Raw genomic sequence first — 14,902 nt, 5'->3', positions numbered from 1 at the left:
AGGCCGTGTCCTCAAAACCACAAGCGGGGTCTAATCCACCTTAACTTCTCTAAAAAGTATTCTCAGTCCTACCACCACTGAAAACAAAATATGCGATTCAGCTTTTATTTGGAGATAAAAGTGGTTAAAAAGCCGTCTCTCTCACGTCAGGCTGCAGTCGCTGGCTGAAAGAGAGACAGCCGTGTGCCAGCTCTGTTACACTCTCATTACTATTTCAGCAAGATAGGAACATGTGTACCGATAGCTCCTGTGTCCCTTGCATGAAATTCTCACACACACACACACACACACACACACACACACACACACACACACACACACACACACACACACAGGTCCTATGTCTCTAGCATGAATAAGACAAAACCAGAATAGGGAGGAATTTGCTCTGCTCTACTAGTTATGGAAAACGTGCCTTAGGTTAGACGATACGATTATATAAATATCAGTACCGCAATAAATTATATAACTTTTATACACACACACACACACACACACACACACACACACACACACAAATATCAACTCCAGTGTTATTTGCAGTAACAGCGGATGAGGCAGCAGACAGGATGAATAAAACCACCAAGATGGCAAAAAAAAAACAACAACTATGAGTACAGGTTTTGATAAACATTGTGGTACATCACATGCAGTGAACATGTTTGTTCCATGCCTCATACTCTTATACTGCTCTGCTGGTTTTCTCAGAGGTACTGGAGCCTATCCCAGAGGACTCGGGGCACAAGGCGAGGGATACCCTGGACGGTCCATCGCAGGACACGCACGCGCACACACGCGCACGCACACACTGTGGACAATTAAGAGATGCAATCGACCTACAACACATCTTTGAACTTGGGGAGGAAACTGGAGTGCCTAGAGGAAACCCCTAAAGTACGGGGAGAACATGCAAACTCTGCGCACACAGGCCGGAGGTGGGAATCGAACCTTCTACCACGGAGCTGCGAGGCAGACATGTAACTACTAAACCACTGTGCTTCATAAGAGAATTATTTGGTTGCAAGTTGAGGCTGCTGGTCTTAGAACACATAACACAACATGCTTGCTAGCAGCCATTTTAGTCCCATTGCGACAAAAACGGAAGTGAAACTTACGGGATAGCTACAAATACTATAGTGTCGATGGGAAACTGTAACCAAAACATGTTAAAGGACTGAAGAAAATGATTACCTCAAGCTTCCCCCCAAGAACGTTTGTGTTTACGCAACACTGTTCTGCATGACTTCAGATCATGCTGATTAAAAAAATAAATAAATAAAATAAAATTATACACATCACAGGTCTATCGTTAGAGGATCTTCATCACCTATATAATCTGGCATGGACAACACAATCACAGTCTGTTATTGAATTCAGCCAAGCTTTTATTGTGATCATGGCATACAGCGTGACAAGTAAATAGCTCAAAAGACCTCTGAAATCGAAATCAGACTGAAATCTGGCTTTAGAGGACAGCAGTAATGTATCAAGGATAAGTCTGATAATCAACTCTGATAACTGGATGAATATAAATTTCGTACCTCTTCAGTCACTGATCACCTGCAACAAGCATTTTGAAGCAAAAGCATAGAATAAATAACAGCACTGCATTCAGAATTCAGTGATTCGCGACAACGCCACACACTTATCAATCCCCACACTCAGACGTGCACAATACAGAACATATCAAATGCAATCAAGTCCTCTGGTGTTTTGCAGTGGTTCAACACAGGCAACACACCCTCTTCAGACATGCCGGAGTCAGATATGGTGCTCACAGATTCCCCTGTCCTGGGAGTTATGTAACCAGGTTATAAACCTGTGTCCAATTCCACATGGCCTGAAAATCCAATCTCAAGTCCAACCTCTGTGTCAACAACTAAATGAGAGTATGGAGAAGGAAAAGCAATACCGCCCTACATGAAATTCATGCAATTCATACCACAGCAATGGCGAGGATCGAGAAGGATGCTGATTTAAGAGTGAAAAACAAAGATCTGACAGGACAGCAATCTGGAGAACTGACCCTGCCTTTGAAAAAAGACTTTATTAGAGGTAGATGAGGCAGCAACAGAGATGGGATGAATGCTAATGAAAAAGGAAAGGACAGAATGACAGGAAAGGGATGGATGGAGAAAGAGCCCGTGTGTGTGTGTGTGTGTGTGTGTGTGTGTGTGTGTGTGTGTGGTGTTAATGTGCTCCCTATGAGGCGCTGCAGGCAGGAGTAATTATAGCAGCACACTGACCTGTGACGAACGCTACAGCAACAAAAGGATCATCTAAACACCGGTACAGGAGAATACACACATGTAGCAGCATCTATATCACCTCAACACCAATATACAGATCTCCACATGGTGCTAATATATAAACATACAAACATACACACATTAATCTCTCACGTATCATCATTTCAGGTTTCAGTGCTACTGCAATTAAAACAAAAAGTACCTATACTTTCATCTACTCAATAAATCAGGATTGAATAGATTAGAAAATTCCCATCAATTTACCCTGGTAAAATACCAGAAGGCTTACAGTTGTGCTCATAAATTTACACACCCCTTGCAGAATCTGCAAAATGTTGATAATTAATAAAAAGAAAAAAAAAAAGAAAAGAAAAAAAAAAAGAGAGAGGGACCATTAAAATTTTTTTTATTATTTAGTTCTGGCCTGAATAAGCTATTTCACATAACAGATGTTTACATACTGACCAAAAGACACAATACTAACCGAATTTACGCAAATGAACCAGTTCGAAAGTTTACACACGCTTGATTATTAATCCTGTGTGTTGTTACCTGGATGATCCATGACTGTGTTTATGTTTTGTGATAGTTGTTCATGAGTCCCTTGTTTGTCCTGAGCAGTTAAACTGCCCACTGTTCTTCAGAAAAATCCTCCAGGTCCTGCAGATTCCTCGCTTTTTCAGCACCTTCTGCATATTTGAACCCTTTCCAACAGCGGCTATATGATTTTGAGATCCATCTTTTCACACTGAGGACAACTGAGGCACTTCTGAATAGGATGATCGGTGTAAATTGTTATTATTTTGTTTAAAGATCTTTTTTTTCAATTTAGTACTGCATTTCAGATGCTAAAGAAGGTATTTACATGTTTCCCAGAATAAAAAAAACAGTTTAAAAAACAGGGGGTGTAAATAAAGTTTACACCCCCCGCGTCTTAATCTATCATGTTACCTTCTTGAGCATCAGTGAATGTATGCATTTTTTGTACTAGTTGTGTACGAGTCCCTTAGTTGTTGATGCCTCTTTTTTCTTTTTTTAATTATTAACATCTTGCAGATTCTGCAAGGGGTATGTAAATTTATGAGCACAACTGTATTTGCATACTGAGACATGATTGGCTCCTGTGTTTTATTATGTAATAATACTCTCCTATCATATTTCTAAATGGTAAACTGACATTTCTAGCTCTTTTATACGTTTTTAAATCAACAAACAAAAAGTTCTATAAAATTTCTGGGAACCTTAGCACGCTCAGCCTTGACTTCAAAATAAAGCAGGGTAAAACAAACTTACAGAAAAAACAATTCTCTGACTGCATATGGAGCCTCTTTTCTTGAACAGCCTAAGATGCTGCTCATATCTAGGCAAAATAGTGTAACCAACCCTAATGAGTTCCCAAGCTTAACCCAACAACATCTGCCTAAAGCTTACGGACAATAAGACCCTGCCCCTAACCCTCTCAGATGACTATGGTCATGAGCAGGCAGTATCAAATACAAATGCTTAGATTGAGTATGCACAACTTGCTAGACAGCAGATCCAGAGACTTCAGCTTGGGAAAACAAACATTACAATTCAGTTCATTACGAAGAGCGTACATCCGCTGTTGAAGAAGCGCAGGAATCACCATTATTATGGATTTATGACAAATATTTTGAGTGAGAGATTTCCAAGAGACTCCTGGTACATGGTGGGGACTGAAGATGAGTGTATGAGCAAATCTGCTTCAATGGAGGCTCTGAGAAAGCCTACACAGCCCTAACCCTGGGGAGAGGAGGAGAGAGACAGCATCATTACTGAAATGTCACTCAGCAGGAGAAAGAAAAAAAAAAGAAAGAGATTGGAGCCCTTGTGAGGAGAGTGAGGAGGAATGGAGGGGGAGGTGAGGAAGTCAGACACACAGGGAGAGACGAAGGGGCAGGGAGGAACACACCACCACTTTGGTCAATGGTTTGCCTTTTGTTTGGTTTCCGCTTAAATGCTGAGCAGCACGGAAAATACAGTACCACTGCAACACCAGTGTGCGTGCGTGCGTGTACACAATGCATGTTAGCAGTTCCAGTAAACAGTTGTTTACTTTGATTGTTTTGATCAAGCTGAAGGATGTTTTACACATCAGAATACAATTTAACTGTTTCCTCTCAAGCTGATAGGGAACATTAAACACAATGAAGTGTACAGAATTCTATATAATAAAAAAAAAAAAAAACCCTCTGTTCAACAACACTGTGTTGTGATGAGGGGAAACAATTCCTGTGGTGAGACATTAATACTTCCCATTACTGGGAAAGTTATACAAATTGGTTACATGACATCATGACTGGGTAACATCATCATATCGGGGAAGGCATTTAATCAACAACCCGGGATGATCGGCAATCATCAAAAGAGAGAAAATGAAGGCAGCAGCAGCAGACAGTGAAAGCGAGACAGGCAGGACGGTGTCTCTCCGGGGGGAGATTAAGGAACTGGTCTCTGGTGCCAGCGTATGCAAAATTAAGTACACTGATGTTGCTTTGATACTAGACTCAAACCCTGCTTTGCAATGTCACTAATAAACAACTAAAACACCCTGGACCACAGAGACATAAACATTCACTGTATTTAATTTACCATGCTTTATTAAAAAATTAATTTGGTCATCCCTGCTCATGTTCTCGGTGTCTGCTCACTGTTCTTCAGAAAAATCCTCCAGTTCCTGCACACGGTGAGCAGGTTAACTGCTCAGGACAAACAAGGGACTCATGAACAACTATCATAAAACATAAACACAGTCGTGGATCATCCAGGTAACAAAATTAAGTGTATGTAAACTTTTGAACTGGTTCATTTGTGTAAATTCAGTTATTATTGTGTCTTGTGAACTATATGTAAACATCTGTTATATGAAATAGTTTATTCAGGGCAGAACTAAATACTTTTTTTTTTATTATTATTTTATTTTTTTTTACATTTACAGGTTCTGCAAGGTGTATGTAAACTTATGACCTCAACTGTATGAAGAACAGGACCTTGTAGGTTTTCAGATTTTTCTTTCAGAAGTGGAGTTGCTCCTGGACATCAGGTCAGCATGTGTGCAGCCTGTTACACGACCTATTTACAAGCGACTCGGTGAAGCGCATGAAGGTGTCATTACATAATAATCAGATGCATTTTCATGTGAATGCAGAAATTATGAAAATATCTCTCTCTCTCGCTCGCTCTTTAATTTAACTTCTCCCTCGCACTCTCCGTCTCATTCTCTCGAAGTTCAATCATTATTATCATTAGAAATATGCTGGTGGGTAAAAACGTAAAAAGAAAAAGAATCACTTTCTTATATGAGCTCTTTCTCAGTCTCTCTCAAGGCAAAGTCATGTCAAAATTTTGCTTAATTGGCATGACAAATATTAACATTTGTATTGCCAAAGCTTGGATACAGACTCTCTCTCTGTATTATAATTAGAAAAATGCTAGTGGTTAAAAACCCAAGGCCAAAAAGAAAGAAAGGAAGGGAAAAAAAAAAAAAGGTCTGTCCATTTGTCTCTCTCTCTCTCTCTCTCTCTCTCTCTCATTACACTCATTACTCAAACCATCCTCTTCCCAGTGTATTGAGACACATCCAATTCCAGGTTGATTCATAACATTTCCAGTTGACTAGAACTTCTTCATTATTGCCCTGATGGTGGAAATGGGCATTTTCAATGCTTGTGCTATTTTCATATACCCACTTCCCATTTTATGAAGCTCAACAACCTTTTGCCGCACATCACAGCTATATTCCTTGAGCTTACCCATTGTTATGAATGACTAAGGGAATGTGTTGCCTCATATTTATACCTCTGTGAAACAGGAAGTCATGATCGAACAATTTCCTGTTCCGTGTCACCCAGGTGTACAAAAGAAAATTACAAATATGGGAATATACTTCAAATATATTTTTCTCATAGGAATTCATTGGGGTGCCAGTAATTGTTGCACACCTATATTTAATAAAGACTTTTTTTGTGATAAACCTATGCTTTGTTTGCAATTTGATACCCATGAGAGCAGAGTATTTGTGAATATTTTGAACAAAAGCTCAAAAGGTTAAACAATAAAGAGAATTTTTCCACAGCCTTCTTTGCTCATATTTACCAAGGGTGCCAATATTAGTGGAGGGCACTGTATACACACACACAGTCCTACCTCTCTGTCTTCTTGCTTCTCTCCCTTGCTCTCTCTCTCTCTCAGTTTGTCTTTATGTCTCTCTCCAATTTCTCAGTTTATCTCGATCTCTCTAAAAACCTCCAACAAAAGAACTGCCTTCCTACATGATCCAAATTACACATGCATAACCACAAAACCTCCATTTTCACCATCATTGACTGTCTATCAATAATACATGTGAAATACATAATATTTACAGATACTTATTGGTCAAACCAGTGCAGAAACCAGAGTGCCTGCTGCGTTGGAGACGACGTGCATGGTACACAACCCAGTGCACTCATACTCTGGAAATGACCTTGTAATTCTCGCTTACGTTCGTCTGTGCAAACTGGACTGGACAGGCAACGTCTTGTTACTGTCAGCCATCTTTACTGATCACACGTCTTGATGTGCTAACTCACGCTGCCAGACGAACAGATCTTACAGATCTATGGGATTTAAATTTGTGACAAAATTATTGAACGTAACTTTTCAAGAAAGGAACAATGAGAAAAAAGAAGAACACTGAAACTGAAAACAGAACTCTGTGGCAAAAATTTAACATTGCCTTCAAATAAATAGTGTTCTTTAACAGTTTTCTAAGCATCGTTTTCGCTAATCGTGGTTTATGAATGCGCTGCCGGAGTTTTCAGTCACGCTTTCAAAGTTTTCGTTTATGCTCCGCCCGTTTACCTTCACCATTTGGGCACAAACCTCCCATGTGGGCGGGGCTTAATAGTGATTTACTCTCATTGGCTAGTGAGAGTTGGATCGACAGCTCCCTGACCTAGAAGTAGAGACATGAATTTTGGAGAGCGTTCTGGATGTGGTTCTCTGTATAGTTATAGTGTTTGTATTTTGTAGTGGAAATGACTTCCTTACTTAGTCAGTATATTTGTTCTTAATTAAGATTTGAGGTTTGGGTAGTCTCATTTGACTATTTTATTCCAGTTGAGATCCCCGGAGCGGCACTGAGCGTCGTCGTCATCCTCCTCCTCCTCCTCCTCAGCTGGACACTCGAGCTGTCGATCTAAATCTCACTAGCCAATGAGAGTATATCGCTGTTAAACCCACACGAGAGGTCTGTGCCAGAATGGCGAGTGTAAACTCTGGCAGTGCATTCATAAACCATAATCAGCAAAAATGAAGCTTAGAAAACTGTTAAAGAACGCTGTTTATTTGAAGGCCATGTTAAATTTTTGCCACAGAGTTCAGTTTCAGAGTGTTTTTCTTCTCCAACTGTATATTTTTGTTTGTTTCTTGAAAAGTTACGTCCAATACTTTTGGCACAGATTTAACTCCATACAGATCTCCCACTGCATAAGTACATCACAACAAACAACCAACTTCGTATCTCACAGCCAAACACAGCGCTTCTCATATTACAAGCTATCTATGATAGCTTTTCACATGAACTCAGAGGCACAAATTCGAAGAAGAGTTTGGTTCCAGGGAAATTGGGTGTCACTGTGCGAAAAGAGAAGTGTGTGTTTATTCAGCCCACAACAAAAAGCTTGCAATTTAAAGGTGGGACTTTCACAGTTTTTAGATGGGATTGGTTAGAATTTGTCTTCTAGTCCATAATGGGCATGCACATTGAATTTAATTTGTTCTGACAACATGATGCAAAAACATGCACTTTTTTTATTGCACACGTCAGCACTGCATATACCAAAAGCAGTCGAATTAAAATAATACAGAAATCAAAACAGATCACAAACACTCTTTCCAGACTTCTCATGTGAAAAGACTGAAGTGAAAGGGAATATATACAATTATATTATACTTCAAGTTAAAAAGAGGCTTGAACATGCTAAAAATAATAATCCACCAGTTCTAGGAACCAAAATAATGTTAAAGTGAAAACAATGAAAACCTTATACAGAGCTCTTGGGGAGGTTATAAATGACTTATTAAAATGCAACACACCTTCTCTAAAAAATTTTTTTTTTAAGTCATCCAGAGAATATGACTTACGAATTCCGGAGAATTTACGAGATATTTAAGTTTAAAACATGATCCTGAAAGTGGCTACCAGCAACTGGTGACTATTCAGGTTACAATTATATACAAGCTGAGCCACATCAGCAGGATGACACAATAAACAAGGGAGTCGTGAAGTGCTGTTTTATGCAGCTGCTCCTAAAGGAAATCTATCCGATCGTAATCAAGATAACCGAATCGCTGAGTTAAGAGAAAGCCCTGCATCTGAAGTCAAACTGGACACAAATCAACAGTATCAGGGAACAACAGGGGATTTTACTGTTCCATGAACCAGTAACACAAGTTTCCAATGTTGCTCATTCAGAAAATGAAAATATTTAACATCAGCTGTGTCTCAAATATGTAGAATATTTGAACAGAGTTAAACGTGCGGATTTTCCCTAAAACCGAATGCAATCTGCTTTTCCACCACCCTCATCATCATCATTCATCTTAATTAAGTGCTTTATCCTGATCAGTGTTGCAATAGAGCCAGAGAACGGAATTTGTGGTGAACCTGGAGCCGGTGAATCTCAGGAACACTGGGTGTGAGACGGGAATACACCCAGGATTACATGCCAGTCAATCACAGGTCACCATGCCCGAGCACACACACACACACACACACACACACACACACACACACACACACACACACACACAAGCTGCAACAACTAATCAATAAAATGGATAATAATCGATAATGAAAATCATTGTCAATTAATCTCACTGTCGATTAGTTGTTCTGCGCATGGCATGTTTACTCATTACATTACTTCGTTTCCGAAAACATGCATCGGGGAGTAAATACTAAAGTTGTGTCCGAAATTAAGTACTAGGTAAGATCATTTCAAATGGATCACTAGCGGTTTTTTACTAACCGGAAGAATAAGCCACTTCCTAGTGATAGCTTTAGGCTAATACCCAGAGTCACCGACAATGACTTGACTTTCTTCAGTTTACTGTTCCTGTTAATGTTACCTTTTATTCCCAACATGACCTCAGTCACCATGAGACTGAGGAGAAATCATCAGGTGACTGAGGAAGAAAGTGTGCGACCTCCAAGTCCTCTAAGGCAGAGGAGCATTTTACATTAAACACCACGGAGATCAAACTTTATAAAGTGGTGTTTGTGTAGCAGGGAAGCACAAACAGTGATGCTGTCGCGAATTGCTTAAAAGGTTTAGCTTCATTTAAGTTTATTGTCATTATATGTTGTATGAGTGTAACTTTTTTATAAAGTGATATGTCAGTAATGAGGCCGCGTTTTGCTCCTCACGCACTGTGTAGACGCGGTGATACAGAGTGTAGCGCGAGTAAGATCTGTAATGTCTAATTAAAACACTATGATCAAAAGTAAAACAATATGCCTAAAGGCAGTGAGCAACAGAAACCATAAGGTGCAGTGAAAGGGAGTTTTTATTATTCATTTAGGACCGTAGTTCAATTCAGTGCTTTTTGTGCATCCATAAAAAGTAATTTTATATTATATAATTTATATCTATAATAATTATAAACACACACACACACACACACACATACACACACATATATATATAAAAATTATATATACAAAGTAATAATATATATCTTGGTGTGTGTGTATTGGGTTCTTTTCAGTCTTATATAATTGGACAAACAGTTGTGTAAATTTTAGTCTGATGTTTATATTTAACACTCAGTTTGTGGATTTCACTTTAAATAAACTAAAAAAAAGGCACTGAAAGTTCCTCCCATCCAATTAATAGGAAAAATAAATTGGCCAACTAATCGATTATGAAAATAATCGTTAGTTGCAGCCCTAACTAACACACACACACACACACACACACACACACACACACCAGTCCTTCCAGGATTTTGCAAATCACAGAAATTTATGAAAAATCAAGCAAAGTCTGCAATATTCAGAGGAGCCTGCAATTTTTCAAAATTGCCACAGATTTGGGCCAAGATGCGTCGTGTGACGCGCATTCGGCCAAAGCCCTCTTCAATTCACATGCGTCGAACATGAGTACAGCTAAAAGGTCTCAATTACCAACAATCATCACAGTGAAAGACCATGAAATCACAATTTTGCCAAGTCAAGTAGTTTTCTGCAAAAAAAAACAACAAAACAACAAAAAACACAAAAAAATCTGCAAGCTTTTAAAAAAAGCTTTTTTTAAAAAAAAACTTTTTAAAAAAGCTGCAAAAAATTTTGACAAAGAAAACGCCGCAGCAAAATCAAGCATGTTTGGCCGCAACAATTAAAAAAATAATAAATAAAAACTTGGACTGATAAATACATGATGTACACAGAGGCCAAAAGAAAGAAAACTACACTTGACTTAACAAGGTAGACAGGATACGATACACTACTTACAGAGTATTGTATGCTATAAGTAGTGCATCATAGCGGTCTTGTTATGAAGTTATTTATTAACAGTTTCAATTATTAGTTATATATTTTTCAAATAAGGCAACCTTATATCTTTTGAAGCAAATAAATATGCACATTCCTTGCTAAACCTAGGCTGAATAGATTTGCTCTTGATTTATATGTTGCTCGATGAGACCAGGACCCTCGAATCAAGGGCCATACTGTAACAGAACACAGCTTCGGTTTTACATTTTATAGCATCTCAATCTGAAAAAAAAAAAGCCACAGTAAAATTAAGCATTTTTGGCCCCAACAAATCACAAAAACACAAAACTCAGTAGAATTACATATGGACTGATTTACACCTAGGGGCACCTAGCCACATACTAGCATGATTTTGGCAGGTCAGAGGTCACTGGAGAACAAGGAGGAAACTCAAGCTCAGAGAGAGAGCATGAACAGAAACTCCACACAGACACGAACTACAGTAAAGCTCAGGACTGAACCACGGACAATGGAGCTGTGAGGTGCCAACCATCAGAGAAGATATTTGCAAAATGTAAACAAACAAATATCAGCAGGACTGCACAAAAACATTATTAAAGTGATATGGTGATACATTAAGATGCACATCATCCGTTTTATTGGATATTTAGGCTCTTAAAACCCCATTTAACTCGCTAACAAGCAACAAATTACGTATTAAAGTTTTTTTTATGTCAATTGATTCATTTTTCTCCTCAAATTTATACACAAATACTTTAATATTTTGCAAAAAAAAAAAAAGACTGCACAGAAGCAGAACAATATTTAAACGTGTAGCTTTTCCTACATCTCTGCTCTCAGTAAAACCAAACACCGAGACAAATATCGTGCCTCCAGTTATCGCGATATTTCCCATCATATCAGCCACCCCATATTATATCGACCAACCAATGACTGGGATGCGAGTATTACTAGGCTACATTAATGGTGCATAAACATAAACATAAACATAAACATAAACATACAACCTTAAACGCGTCTTAAAGGTTAATAATTGTGAAACAGAAAGCAGAGAGACACAGAACAGGAAAATGCAAAACATCACAGCTCCACGTCTCCCGGCGCTGCCGGGTTCTGATGTAAATCCTGCTCAAAATCAACACAAAACCGACTAACGTACGCCACGGAAATATTAAAACGCGAAACAATAAGGTTTTCAAACTAAAAATACGCCCATACCGATTAAATCCTGCTCCTCTCCCGTCGTCTGGAAGCAGCTCGCCTCCTGCTTAGGTGGTGATGTTTTTTTACGTGAATACGATGGTTTAATCTGATTCGAAGTCGCGTGAGCGTCCACGTCACTTCCGTGTTATTTTTTTTTCCTGACGTTTATACACCTGTAACGTTGCGCGATGGCGACGACTGCTGCATAACCAAACTGTACCCTACTCCCTACACGAGTGCACTACATACAATAGGAGGTAAAAATAATGACTCATACACCCTGAGGAGTGCACTATAGGGTTCAATAAAAAAAAAAAGAAGCGATTTGGGATTCAGCCTACAGATAGATGTCAAGAATGCATTCTGGTTTAAAAATGTATAACGATTTTATACGTTTGAAATACTTTTACGCACTTTCTACCATAATTTATACGATAGCAGAGCAGTTGAAATAGCTTTACCTACGTCCAAGAAATGGGTTTAGCTCATGAATATATTTCTGTATACATTTTAATTATATTCTGAGCTGAAACAGCAAGTAAATCATTTCATTCCTGTCATGCATAAATGTACAGGCTATTATAACGCCATTTTTGCTCACTAACAAGCAACTGATTGGGGATTTTATGCTAATTGTTTCATTTTCCTTAATTTGATACACTTTTTTTATTTTGTAAAAGACTAAGTGCAACAAAGCCTGAGCTTATGAGGGTTTTTTTCTTCTCATATAATACATCTCCGCTGCTAATATTAAATACAGTATTGACGGTGTGACAGCTGCGGGTTGGTACCGACAGGGGGCGTGTTTTGGCATATTGCGGACCAATCAGAGGACACAGGTACTTGTCTCTTGTTTTGGCAGCCAGCCCTGCTGAAACCACCAAAACAAACAAACAAACAAACAAACAAAAACACACAATAGGAACTATCAAACGAATTCTAATGGTTTATTAAAACCATTAATACCATTTAATGCCAATTAAATGGTATTTAAAACCATTAAAACCATTACAAATTCTATGAGGGTTTCTATTGTTTGTATGTTTTTTAACAGGGAGTGCCCAGATGATATAAATATCAAGACAATTCGTTGGTGCCTCAGGAAACTTTGACTGCATAAGTTCATTATATGACTCAGGCAATCTATTTTCCTGTGAATTGTATAATTAAATTCAAATAAACATCATTGGGGGGAAAATCATTCAGAAAGGCATTATTCGTATTATATACACTAGAGGGCAGCATAAAGTTACAGTACGAGAACAAACACTCAGACTATAGGTCTGTAGGTCTATAAAGGAAAAAAAAAACAAAATAAATAAATAAAATAAATTCTGCTGGACCTGCCTGATGAATCTTGATATTTCTTCTGCACTTCCCCAAAACGGTTTATGACCAAGTCTCATCCTTTCTTCAGTGGATAATCTCACCTGCTTAATGTAGACTTGTACCTAAGAACTGCTGCTGTAATCATAAAGACCGACACTTCTTTACAACGTACTCAGACTGAACATCCTTTCAACACAGAAGAAGACGAGTTCCCTTTTGAGTCTGGTTCCTCTCAAGGTTTCTTCCTCCTGTTATCCCAGTGAGTTTTTCTGTGCCACTGTTGTGGCTGACTTACTAGCTTGCCCATTAGGAATCTAACTATTATGTAAAATTGGTTTGTGACAATATCTATTGTTAAAAGCACTACACAAATAAAACGGATTTGAAATGAATTGAAATAAAATCAAACGCAGAAGTCGTGTAGAACTGAAGAGTGACAGAAACTCCCAGGCAGAGCTGCATGACCCCAGGGGATTTTCATACAGTCAGGCTATTACACTAACATACCCCTGGAAAAATGTTATTGCTCTCTTGACTCCAGTATTACTACTGGAATCCCTCAGGGTTCAGTTCGTAGTCCACTCTTAATCTTCCTTTCTACTAAATCACTGGGCTCTGGTCAGTTCTCATGGCTTCTCTTATCACAGCTATGCCAATGATGCACAAGTTTACATCTTTTTTCCTCCATCAACCTCCTAACTTGCTCAGAAGATATCAGACTGCCTTTCTAACAGTTCTTCCTGGAAGATACCCCATCGTCTGAAATAACCTTGAAAAAACTGATTTGATTGATAGCTTTGTGTTGCTGCTCATTTAACTGTTTGCATGTTTTGGAAGTTGCTCTGGATAAGAGTCTCTGCAAAATGGCTAAATATAAATGTTAATTAAACATCAATTCAACACTGTAGATATTAATTCAACACTGGACATTTTGCTGTGTAACTGGAAATGAACCCAATACTGGACCTGATATTCATGTACAATATGGTCATTTTTATCATTAGGAGCTTGCTGAATTTTATTTATGTCAGTTTGAAGTAATCAAGCAAAACTCCAGTGATTAAAAAAATAAAGTAAGAAAAATTACTATGGTGCAATTATAACAAAAATGATGCAACACTGAACTGGTTTCACAAAAATGTTTTATTTGCACACACATGCCAGTTAGTTTCCACATGTTCATAGTGATCTTACTAAGGTCAGTTACAGTAGATACTCTAAGGATTGTGTATTGTTGCATTCATGTCTGATTATACCATTAAAAAAATCCTGAGCACAGAAAAAGAAACATTTTTGGTTTTGCATGCAGCAGCCAGTCAAACACATTAAATTTTCAGTTCATTGCATGCTAACATGCTGAAATACTGCCATTCTGACAATCAATAACATCAAGTCTATTCCCAAAACTGCTATTGTAAAACCTCTGATTAAGAAAAGAAAATGAACCCTGCCCTACACTTTGTGTCCTCAATGTAGATCAAAGGCCTAACTTTCCATTCTAGAAACAAATAATTTAGTTAAATGATTATCGCAACATGAGTAAAACATTTGTGAAACATTTTCTCAGGTTTTGCAGCCTGTCATAGCACTAAAATGGTTT

At 38.3% G+C, this 14,902-nt stretch overlaps 1 protein-coding gene across 4 annotated transcripts in view; it reads right to left on the bottom strand.

Annotated features, from left to right (window-relative positions):
* si:ch211-45c16.2 (mitogen-activated protein kinase kinase kinase 13) overlaps nt 1–12,222 on the bottom strand; it is a 54,684-nt gene extending 42,462 nt beyond the window's left edge. For all 4 annotated transcript variants that reach the window (XR_008386171.1, XR_008386172.1, XM_053627396.1 and 1 more), the window contains exon 1: nt 11,989–12,222. The gene's annotated coding sequence lies outside the window, so the exon portion shown is untranslated. The remainder of the gene's footprint in view (nt 1–11,988) is intronic.
* Nucleotides 12,223–14,902: the final 2,680 nt, after the last annotated feature.

Source organism: Ictalurus furcatus, chromosome 6, assembly GCF_023375685.1.
Source record: "Ictalurus furcatus strain D&B chromosome 6, Billie_1.0, whole genome shotgun sequence".
NCBI lineage: Eukaryota > Metazoa > Chordata > Actinopteri > Siluriformes > Ictaluridae > Ictalurus > Ictalurus furcatus.
The sequence above is the reverse complement of the archived record's forward strand: the minus strand, read 5'-3'. Positions and strand labels throughout refer to the sequence as shown.